Genomic DNA, 11,743 nt, shown 5'->3' with positions numbered 1-11,743 from the left:
CTGCTCGCTTCAGACCTATCAGGACCTATCAGTCCCCATGCCACAGGACAATAGCAGAGAAAATACAGAAACCTGGGGTCAGCATCATTTGCAGAAATGTTTATAGCTATTCTATAGCGTTCTGACATCCTACTTGGGATTTTGTATTTGGCCAAAGTATCAGATGCAATAGATTGGTAATAACAAGAAAGGGGGTCTTTTTTTCAGAGGGAGAGGTTGAGAACTACTGTTCTAGAAGATGCTGTTACAGAGATTTGGGCAGGGGTGGGGGAAGACAGAACTCCCCAGACCCCTTGGCATTCCCACAGTGCTGTGGTGCACTATTCTACCAGGATCTCCATACTCTGTAAATAATTCCCCCGAATGTCATCGCTTCACGGAAAAATTAGTGCTTCTAACTTGGGCCTCTCCTGGGCTCAAGACATGGGCTGCAGGAGGAAATCCTAGAAGGACAGAAGCGCAGCTTTGGAAGGAACCCTACAGACTCAACTGCTTCCAAGAAGGAGAAAACTCCAGATTTCAGCCAAGTGGTGCCCGGGCCCTGCTTCCCTGCCCGGAGTGAAAAGCCTTTCCCGCACGCTAAGCTGAACCCTCTCCGTGCACAGGGACTGTTCATGACCGAATTCCTTGGGGCTGGCAGACCTTCCAGGCCAGGGAGAAGCTGGGGATGGACAAGAGGGACGGGCGAGCCCAAGTCCAGTGTCCCCGCGGAAGGATGTGCACACTGGCCTACCATCGTGCCCTCCCCTGCCCTCCCTTGGGCACTCCAGCTCTGAGAATCTGAGCTGGGGATGGACAAGAGGGATGGGCGAGCCTGAGTCCAGTGTCCCTGAGGAAGGATGTACACACTGGCCTCCCATCGTGCCCTCCCCTGCCCTCCCTGCTGGGCACTCCAGCTCTGAGAATCTGAGCTCCTGCCTACCAGAGATATGTTGGGCTACCAGGGAGACCATGGCTGTCCGCAAAGGAAGTCAAAACAAAGACATTAGAGGGAAGAGGAAAAGCTTATTAATTTTTGGGCCCCATTCCAGATTTGACACCTGGCCCATTTCAGCATTTTCAGAACTGACAGATTCAGGCAGAAGGAGGGAAGGAAGGGGGACATCTTGTGCCCTAGAAATTTACTGCCCAGAGCCACCTACTAAGGCAGTGTTGATTTAGAATCACAGGACATTAATTAGCTTGGGAAGAGAATGGGAGGTCAGCACAATGCTGGATTCAGAGCCAGGCTCCAGAGCTGGATGGCTGGGGCTGAGTCCTCACTTGGCCACGTGCCTGCTGAGCAACCTTGAGTGAGTTACTTAACCTCCCCGAACCTCCAGGCCTTTACCCGAGAAACAGAGAGGATAGGGTGCTGACCTCCTGAGGCCAGTGGGAGGCTTAAGTGGGGAAAGAAGATGGAATCCAGGATGCAATCCAGGGCTGGCATGGAGTGAGAGCAGGTGAGGGGGGGCCATTAGAACTTGCATCCCTAGCCCCCGACCCTGGCTGGGAGTCCCCTCCACAACCCCATCCAGGCAGAGGGAGGGAGATAACAGAGGCCCGTCCCAAGCCCCTCAGTGTCGCCAGGAGCAAACTTACCACACCTGGTTAGCAGACTGCAAGGGAAGCAGTGGAGAGGCCTGTAAGGGGAATTATTTCTGTACTGGGGGTCAAGGCCAAAGCCACAGGTCCTTACCAGTTCTAGGCCCAGTCTCGGCCAAGGCGAGGACCGCCTGCCCTCTGGGATGCGGTGGGGAAAAGGGGGCTGGACGCAACGTGGGCCCTCTTCAGCCTCATGACTACCATGCAGCCAGACCATGCAGCCTTCTCTTTAGACTCCCAAGTGTTCATTAAGCACCACCTACTGACTCTCCGGTACCGAGTTATTAGGCAAGTGTTACAGTAGGTTTTGGCTATGGCCACCAGAGTGTCTGGAGTTCAAACTCAACGTTTGGGATCCCACAGCTATCTCAGGCCACCTTCTGCCCAGAAGGGCACGGGACAGGAACACAACCTGCCAGCAGGGTAGTTTCAAGCGTCCCCCCCTCCGTGGCAGCCCCCACAGCCACCTGGGGGGCCATCTCCATTGTCACCTCCACCCCTAGGTAACTGCTCAGGTGCGAGGAGATGAGACACAGCAGGCAGGTGCAGGAGCTGCGCTGGCATAAAAGCTCCATGCCCCACGGGAGCCAACAGCTCTATGAATAATTCCATCAGCAAAGTGTCCAGGCTCCCCGCAAGGGATACAGCCAGCACAAGAGCCACTGTGCTCAGCAAAGCCCAAGCACGGGGGCCCATTCAGAGCCTTAGCCTGTCCAGATGCAATTTACCAACCAGGGGACATTTTTCCATATGCAATGCTGCCCAGGGACAGAAGTGATATTCTGCTTTTATCTGTTCCCAGGGAAACAGCTAGAAAGTTAACCAGAGGTCAAATTCTCACATAGGAGAAAGGGTTTTGCTACTCACTGTCCACACCTATGACCTTTGGCTAACACCTTTCCATAGAAGTTAATTCACTTTATGACCGCCAGGATTTGCATTACCCGAGTGGGACATTAATGTCCCTTTTATCCCCTAACCAAGTAGACTTTGCTTGTGGCCAATTAGTTTTATAGCCCTCACAATATCTTTCGATCCTGGGGACCTAATGTAAATTTACATCGGGTAACATGAAATGTTTGTGTTTTACACACCAAAGACAGAGCAGTATTCTACCAGAAGCATCTTGCTCTGAATAAATGACGTGAAGAGTCATCACGAGACATGATTTTATGAGATTTAGTTATGATGTGGGCCCATTTTTCTCTCTTTGAAACATATGGACAGTGTTAAAATGAAGGTTCATCATAAACAGGATTGAATATGCATGTACTCACTTGGCAGGTGGTAAGGGCCAGAAACACTGCTAGTCACACATTCAACAAATATTTATTAGGCCCCTGACGTGTGAGACACAGGCTGGGAGACACAAAGAAAGTAAAACAAGGTCCCTGCCATGAAGAGACTCAAATTAAATAGAGATTCAGAAAGACACATAAATAGGTAGATTCTAAGGAACCTGACCAAGGTATGTCCACAGAGCAATGAAAGCAAGGAAGAGAGAGGAATTAAATACCTGGTAGAGGGGTAATTTATCTTGGGTTTTGAGGAATGAATAGGAGTTCTCTACAAGAAAGAGCATCCTAATAAGCTGCAACAGCATGGCAAAAGAATGGAGGTGGGAAGGAGAATCAAAAGCAAGAAAAGGTTTGGTGATCTAGTGCACAGGGTGCAAGAAGAATCTAGAAAGGATAGAGAAAGTCACCAGTGGTTAATTAGACAGGCAATATAGTTTAGGAATTAAAAAGTCTGCCATTCAGGGCCTGCGTGACCCTGAGTTAGTTTATCTCCCTGTGCCTCAATTTACTCATCTGTAAACTGACAATAACCGTACCTATCTCCAATCATTCATTATTCATTCCTGAATAATTACTGAGCACCCACTTTTGCCAGGAATTGTTCCGGGCACTTGAGACACGTCATAATGAAACAAAGATTCTTGCCCCCTCTTGTAGCTCCCATTCTAGTAGGAAATAGTAGAAGAGAAAAAGGAAGAAGGGTAAGGCATAAGGTCACAGGGGAGACAGGGACAGATTATGCAAGGCCTGTATCCCTTTGCCCTGGTTGAAGCAGGAGTCATGGCAGGTGCTGAGCAGAGAGAAACAAGGGCTGACTTGGGTTCTCTCAGGATCTCTGTGGCTAAGAGTAGAGCAGAGAGACCTTTATAAGGCCACAATCAAGAGAGAGCTGGTGGCCCGGGAGGGGGCCGTGCAGGGGTGGGGAGGGGTCCAACTCCGGGCGGATTCTGAAAGGTGAGCCACCAAGATTCACTGACGGAAAAGATGAGTGTGTGAGGGACAGAAAGCGGTCGAGGACATTCAGAGGACTAAATAAGTTACTATGTAAACAGCAGACAGGGCAGGGCAGGCATGTGGCCAAGCCCCCAGGACACGGCAGGAAAATATTCACGGGGTGCCTGCTTTGTGCCAGACTCTCTGCTACATGAAGCCCTGAAGAATTCAGACAGCTCCCGTCCGGAGGCGAAGGGCAGGCTTCTGAGCCGGCCGTGCTGGGCCCAGCTCCAAGTGCAGGCCTGGAGGGGTGAGACCAGAGGCCAGGCAGGCCAAGTCAATGGCCACGGGGACTCTCGAAGGTGGCCTTTCACAGGAAGGAGTCCACACATCAGGAACAGGAGGGGTCACAGGCCCAGCTGGAAGCTGTGTGGGCACAAGTGTTGGGCACGGTTCCCTGTGTGGCTGCGGTGGCGGCTGGGGCCTGAGGTCTGACACCTCTACCCTTCCTCTGCTCCCTGCTCCTCACCCTGGAGCCCAGCCCCAGCCTCAGCGGCCTGGCCTCAGATTCCAAAAGGGATAAAGGCCAGAAGAAGATGCTCTGACTCTGACCTTCATGACCTTCCCTGTGTGCCTACAGCCGGGCTCCCCTCATTCTCCGGGTAGGGCTGGTACTCACCTCCCGACTGGCCGCAGTGACTCGGCGGCTGTAGCAGGAGCCGTGATGTCCTCATCCGCGAGCCCCACACAGCCTGGATACCACTACTAAATGACCTTAGAGGGCCACCTTTTCCACTCCTGGACTTCCTGAGTGTCCCAGACCCCGTCTCCTGGGCACAAGCTGATAGTTTCCATGCCATCTGCTAAGAAGTTCAGAGTTGCTTTTTCATCGTAAGGCTTGCAGGATCACACTGGTGTGAGAACTTGCCAGAAGCTGCAAGTTCATGAAAGGTCCCCATTCAACAGACAGGAAACAGAGGAGCAGAGAGAAGGACAGATTCTGCAAAGGGCTTGGTGGGCTGGAACCTGAGCTGGGCCCACCTCTCCCTCCAAACGGCTGGCTTCTCACTGGTCAAGCTCTCACATTTGGAAAAAGAATGTGGAGAACGTGCTTGTCACAGCCCTGAGCCCAGCTGTGTGGCCACGGGCAACTCACTGTGCTTCTCAGAGGCACTCTTTCTCATCCCTACGCTGCAGACAATAAGGACCTACCGTGCAGGTGTGGTCAGAGTGAAAGACCATGTGCGTAAAATGCTCGGTGAATAGCTGACATTAATAATTACAGCAATTAACAAAATTATAGCAGTTATTTTTATTGATTTAGTATTGAAATCTATTGCAAACTTTGAAAAGCCAAAACTATTTAAAAAAATTTTTTTAATGTTTACTTATTTTTAAAGGAGAGAGAAAGACAGAGTGTGAGTGGGGGAGGGGCAGAGAGAAAGGGAGACACTGAATTGGAAGCAGGCTCTAGGCTCTGAGCCGTCAGCACAGAGCCCCACGCAGGGCTCGAACCCACAAACTGCGAGATCATGACCTGAGCCGAAGTCGGACGCCCAACCGACTGAGCCACCCAGGAGCCCCTAAAAAAGCCAAAACTATTTTAACTTGCGAAGATCTTAACATCTTTAAAGAAACTGAAATCCTGTTTCAAAACATTACCAAACCCTTTGAATGGCCATACACGTGCCAAATAATTGGTTCCTGCTCCCTTCTCCCTTCCCACCTCCTCTCTCGCACCCTTGCCTTGCATACTCCAACCTCACTGAGCTATTAAGTCCTCCAAACAAGAAAACTTAAGCTCACCTCAGGGCCTTTGTACATGCTGTTCCTCTGCTTGGAACACCAGTCCCTTCACTTGATACCTGGCAATTCCTTCCCTCTCTTTCCTCAGGCTTCAGTGTAAATGCTACTTCTTCACCAAGGCCTTCCATGCTGGAAATTTCAGCCCCTCCCATCTCACTGAATTTTCTTCTTTTGGCACTTGGACAATTTCTGCTTTGTCTGAGAACTCCCCCTAAGAGCGTCTGTTTGTCTGTCTTTTTCTTTTTACCAGTAGAGCCCAGCCTGGTTCCTGACACAAGGTAGGCACACAGTTCAGAACACAGCATAAATCAATGAATCTGGGATAACAGTTGGCATTATTTGTTTCCACACACACTTACACACACACATACATACAGTCAACATAGCACGGCATGGAGTCGAGTCCCAAGTTCTAGACTGCCTAGGTTCAAATTCCCCTTTTGCCCTGAAGAGCCCTGATTAACGTAAGTTTCCTGCAAATTTTAAGGCTAGAATATTGTTTCAGTTTGCCAAGATCTCAGCATCACGATATTATACCATGACCGTATGCCGTCTGCACACGGTACAGGTGATAACGGAATCTGACACATACTAACGGCTACGCAAATGTTAACTGTTGTTAGAACTGCGGTTCTCACAGACACAGACCGTTCAGGCCCTCAGTATCTACTGAGTGTCCACGGGCCAGGTACTGCCATCACGGGGACACGGAGGTGGCAGTTCCCCTCCCAGGCCCCTCAGGGTGCGCTCGTGGTCTCCTGTGTGACAACTTAAACACCAGTGCAAGAGATGACGGAGCGATTGAGGCAGCGAGGCTGAGCTGGGCCAAGCTGCCGGGGACTGACGGTCGCGTGAGTGATTGCAGACCAGCGCAGGGGACAGCGGGGGAGATGGCGGAGGGATCGGGCAGGGGCGTCTCCGAGGAGGAGAGTCGGCAGGGGGCTCACCTTCATTGACTCATGCACCCACTCTTTTCTCAAGCTTCTGTTGCTCCAGATACCAAGCAGAGGGGCTCTGGTGCCCAACAGCGGTTGGTGGTGACAGGACAGACAGCAGAGGAGTGGCACCAGGGGTTTGGATCCTGCACTTGACCCTGGCCAGCCACGCGTTCTCAGATCTCGTCCGTGACGTGCGGATGGAATCCTTTGCCAAGGATTACACGTATTGGGCAGGACACCAGGTACAGATCGCCACCCTCTCCACCAGTGTAGACACCCCCCCTGCCCTGCAGTGAGGTCATGAGGGCCGGCAGATGGGGTCATGACTCTCGACATATTCTCCTAGTCTGCGGAGGTGATGACCCTGTGGTCTCTCCTGTGGGGCTGACTCCAGACCACCCTCCTGGCCATTCCATCATCACACCTGCCACCTGCCTGCTCCCCACAGGTCACCGCCCTGCCCAGAGACCTCCGTGCCTTGCCTCTCCCAACTGCCTTCCCGCCTGGCTCAGGAACGTGGGGATCTCACCCGTGGGTTACGACTCTCGTTACTAGCCGTGCTTGAGGCAGCCTCCCACCAGAAGGGCTGAGGCCATGGGGAGGAGGAGCGGCACAGTGGGGTGAGCCAGTGGAACCCGCTCCCAAACAGAGAGGATGGGCTGCGGGCAGGCCGCCAGGGGCGACCAGTAGAAAGCACCCAATGCCTGTGTCCTCAGACCCGAGCTTTTCCCCCCAGCCAGCTGGGCACGCGGCCCATTTTCTTGGCCTCTCCGGGCCTCAGTTCCCCCCCCCCCCCCATCATGCAACGGTGGTGGGACTGAGGGGCTTGTGCACAACTCTCAGCCCAATCCGACTGTCTGGGATAGCAAACATTTTATGCCCCTGCTTTAATACCCTGCAAGAAAATCACAGCTGACAAAGCATGCCGGCCAAATGACTTTTTAAGAACCAGTACGGTGCCCTAACTGTACCATAAAGTAGAAATCAAAGTCAAATGATTTATGACAAAAATAATACAGGTTTTAGGAGGCCAGCACACCATGTGCCTAATATGACCCTGCTGTGGGACAAAGTAAAGAAGCAATCACATCTACGCGTGGCCGCTGCAGAGACCGTCAGGAACGGGCAGGTGTCCAACGGGGGCTCCCACGCCATTCAGGGCGTTGCCAAGGCGATGTGATTTTCCGAAATCAGGAACAGCTCCCAGTCCAGATCAAAACAAAAGAAAGTACAACTTCTCACAATTTAGAGACCAGCTGTGCTCCTGGGAAAGTCGGCACTTAGGCGGAAACCAGGTGGTAGTCTCTGGGGATTAAGGGCGGATTTTTCCCTTCGTGAAGGTCTGACGGAACCTTCCAAAGTCAGAGGCATACAGGTAATTCTCTACTCTGGGGATTGCCCCACGCATTACTGTATGTCCAGCATGTCCACCCCCATGAATGTCGGTCACCCCCATCCCCTGGACAGGCAAACAGCCCTGCCAGCACCCCCGCGATGGGGACCACCTGGCTCCTGTAGCAGGAGTCGGGTAACGGAGGCTGACGGCCACCCAAAGGCTGCTGCTCTCCCCAGAGCCCTGGGAACAGGAAGGTGAGGGGTGAAGGCAGAGGCAGGGAGACCAGTGAGGAGGCTTCGAGAATAACTCAGGTGACAAATAAAAGGGTCCTGATTGCAAGTAGTGCCAGGCAACAAGGAACTACGGGGAAGGTGCAGGGGGCTCGGGGGGATGTTAAGGACCCATAACCCAGTGGTGAGAGAGAGCGGGGGACCCGACGACTCCCTGGGGCTGGCCTGGATGAGTGGGTGGGTGAGGCAGTTACCCCGAGGAAGGCGCAGATCTGGGGAAGCGGATGCCTGGCCGTGCCTAGTGCAGCCTGCGTGCAGGTGCCGGCAGAGGGGCCCCAGACTCAAGAGACCCACAGCCCCACGCCCCCACCGGGCGCCCAGCCCATTGCGAATATGCATAAAATATCATTACTCTCCCGACCCCTGCACACTGCCCCACTGAGTAACCCTGTTCCCACGTTCCACCCTGGGGAACCTCGGCACCTGCCCCGCCCGCCAGCCCTCTCTCGCCATTTGCTGTGAGGATCTGCACCCGTGTCACCACCATCAGCCACGGGCAGGAGACCAGCCAGCCCCCGAGGGACAGGGCTTACAGAAGGGTACATGGAGGGTACTCAGCTCAGTTTCTCTCCCGCTCGCTTCCAGCCAGAGCCCGAATCCCAAACCCAGGACTGAGACGAAGCCAGAGTCCCTGGAGCCACGAGGAGGACTTTGTTCATAGGCATCAAAGCCACCCTGCTTGGCCCCAGCTCTCAGAGCCACATTTCTGGGTCTGATTACCCACAACTAAGGCTGCCCTGCCAGGGCCCTGGGGTGGGGGAGACGGAAGGCGAGAATTCCTGGGGCGAGGTACAAGAACAGGGTTCCCAAAGGGCAGAGGGGAGCAGGCTCTGGGACATTAGAGCCCAGTACAGCGGTTCCTAAAATAATTCCACAATTACTGTATGAGCCGCCCGACAATCCTACTTCTGGGTATTTATTTACCTGACTGAATCGAAAGCAGGGACCTGAAGAGAGATTTGTCCATCCACCTCCACGGCAGTGCTGTTCACAAGAGCCAAGACTGAGGGCAACCTAGGTGTCCATCGACGGACGGATAAACAAAATGTGGTCTATTCGTGCGGCGGAATATTATTACTCAGCCCTTAAAAAAAGGAAGGAAATTCCGACATGTGCTACAATATGGATGAACCTCGTGGACACTGTACTCAGTGAAAGAAGCCAGTCCCAACAGGATGAACACTGGATGATTCCACTTGTGGGAGGCACCTGGAGTTGTCAAACTCACAGAGACAGAAAGCAGGACGGTGGTCCCCGGGACTGGTGCGGGGGAGGGCGGTGGGTTCGTGTTTAAGGGGGGACAGAGCTTCGGTTTGGGAAGATGGAAAGGTTCTGCAGATGGATGGTGGGGACAGCTGTACAATAGGAGTATACATAAAGCCCCTGAACTGGACACTTCAAAATGGCTACAATGGCCCAGCCTCTCCCCTGTCCCAGCCCCACACTGTCACCCCCTCCCCACAAAAGCTTCCTTCCTTCCTTCCACTTTCCTGACTTTTCTCTCAGCCCGTCAGTAAAATCCTCAACAGATTAGCCCAGAGTAGCCTGTTGTCTTATTTTCCAGTTCTTGTCTTAAGGAATCCTTTAAAAAAAAAAAAAAAAAAAAAAAAAAGCCAAGAGGCACTCAACTCCCCAGGAAAGAGCGTGGGCTCCGGGGCATACCCCTGGAGTTCAAATCCCAGCTCTGCTGCTTACAAGCTATGTGGCCTTGGGCAGGGCACTTGACCTCTCTGTGCCTCCCCTGCAAACTGGGAGTAATTCTAGTACCTAGCAACCCATACAGGGTGGCCGGGAGGGTTAAATGAGGTAAGATGTGCACAGCGTTCAGAACAGAGGCTGGCACCGGGTGAGTGCTATTTAAAGGTCTGCTGTTATTATTACTGACAACGTGAAACAGACGCTCTCTGAATGTTACTTCTGGGATCTTCAAAAAACACAAGCTTCCTCTAGCTCTTGAATACTGGGTTTATCTTAATATTAGACTTCAGAATTTGGCACAGATTGTGTGTGTGTGCCTGTGCGTGTCCCTGTGTCTATGTGTCCCCGTGCCTGTCTACAGGTGCACATATTTGCATGTGGTCTTTCTATAACCATGTTGGCAGGTGTCTTCCCAGGGAGGATGTGTCTGCCACAAGCCTGCTACCAGCAGGACAGAATTGAGACACCACACCCTGCCCCCCACCCCCCGTGCCCTTTTACACGGAGCCTGCCTTGCCTCCGAGGCCCCACGTCCTGCCCTGTATGCTGTGCTCGCCCACCACACACACACACACACACACACACACACACACACGCACACACACGCATGCACACGCATGCACAGAGACAGAGTACTATCGCCTCAACATGGCAGGCACCATCAGGCCCTACCTTTGCTTGTGCTGTTCTTAATGAGAACCCTTTTCTCAGTCCCCCGGAAGATCCTGACTCCCTCTCCCAGAACCACCTCCAGAGGCCCCACGGGCTACCCAGCCCTGCTCTGCCCACACCTTCCTGGCTCCGGGGCACTTCCTACACGTCCCTCCTCTGAGAATCCTCCCCACAGCCCCTCCTCCCAGGGTGGGTACCCCTCCATCCTCCACACTGTCCATCCCGCAGTGCTGTGGGGCTCCTGGAGAGACCCTGTGCTCAGGGTGGGGTGCGGGTGCCCCAGCCATGGACCGGGAGAGTTGTCCCTGCCTCTCCTGAATGGTCACAACCTCACGTGCCCTCTGCACCACGGGCCCTCCCCACCCACCCGTGCACCTGGGGCGCAGCTCCACAAGAAGGGACCCAAGACCACAGCTAAAGCTGCTCGTGGGTGTACCTCTCCGAGAGGAAGCCCACACACTTTCTCTTCCCTCCAGGAGTCCGTCCCCATCCTCCCTTCCTGGCAGCACACTGCATTTCCTCTAAATCGACTTCTCCCCTCCCTTGGTATCTTGTCCTATTGCTGGTGACACTAATTTATTCCTGCAGCTGGACTGGAGGGATTACCGCGGCGCCCCCAAACCATCCCTTCCAGGGGCTGGTCTGGCTGGGATAAAAAAAGAAAAAAACAAAAAAAACCAAAAACTCCTGGGCAAGTTGTGTCTCAGCAATGACAAGAGGTGGGGCAAAATGGCCCAGCGGGGGCCCAATACCCAAGCCACACATGCAAAATCTGCTTTTCCTTCCTTCCCTTCCCCTGCACGCACCTCACAACTCTTGTTGTGCTTGATTAAAAACAGAAAATATTAGTGTTCCTTAATTCTTTCCCGGCATTTACAACTAATGAGAAATGTATCCTATTATTTCCAGTGCTTGCAGTTTCTCACCCCATGAAAGCTAATAAATCTCTCGCGTGCTTTCCCCGACCATTGCACACGGTGTTTATTTTGAAATGTGATTTGAGTTTGCCAGCAGTCAGCTACAAGATGTGGATTATTGCTGAGGCGCTGGGAAAAGACGGGAGCGGAAGAGGCTCCGTGTGTGGATTGGGGGCTCTGGGGCCAGGCTCTGGGGAGCCGATGAGGTATACAGGCTCTGTGTATGTGTGTGCATTTGATTTTTCAGGGCTAAGATCCCCTGGGTTCTTCT

At 53.0% G+C, this 11,743-nt stretch overlaps 1 long non-coding RNA gene across 2 annotated transcripts; it reads left to right on the top strand.

The window, feature by feature from the left end:
• The first annotated feature begins 6,254 nt into the window (after positions 1-6,254).
• LOC122204497 lies at positions 6,255-9,718 on the top strand. 2 transcript variants are annotated; one of them, XR_006195699.1, is made up of 3 exons: positions 6,255-6,309; positions 6,603-6,801; positions 8,771-9,718. It is a non-coding gene; the product is annotated as an uncharacterized LOC122204497 (long non-coding RNA). The 2 variants fall into 2 exon arrangements; XR_006195697.1 differs by lacking the exon at positions 6,255-6,309 and adding an exon at positions 6,319-6,472.
• Positions 9,719-11,743: the final 2,025 nt, after the last annotated feature.

This window comes from Panthera leo, chromosome A2, assembly GCF_018350215.1.
Source record: "Panthera leo isolate Ple1 chromosome A2, P.leo_Ple1_pat1.1, whole genome shotgun sequence".
NCBI lineage: Eukaryota > Metazoa > Chordata > Mammalia > Carnivora > Felidae > Panthera > Panthera leo.
Note: the sequence above shows the minus strand (reverse complement) of the source record. Positions and strands in the feature narration are given on the sequence as shown.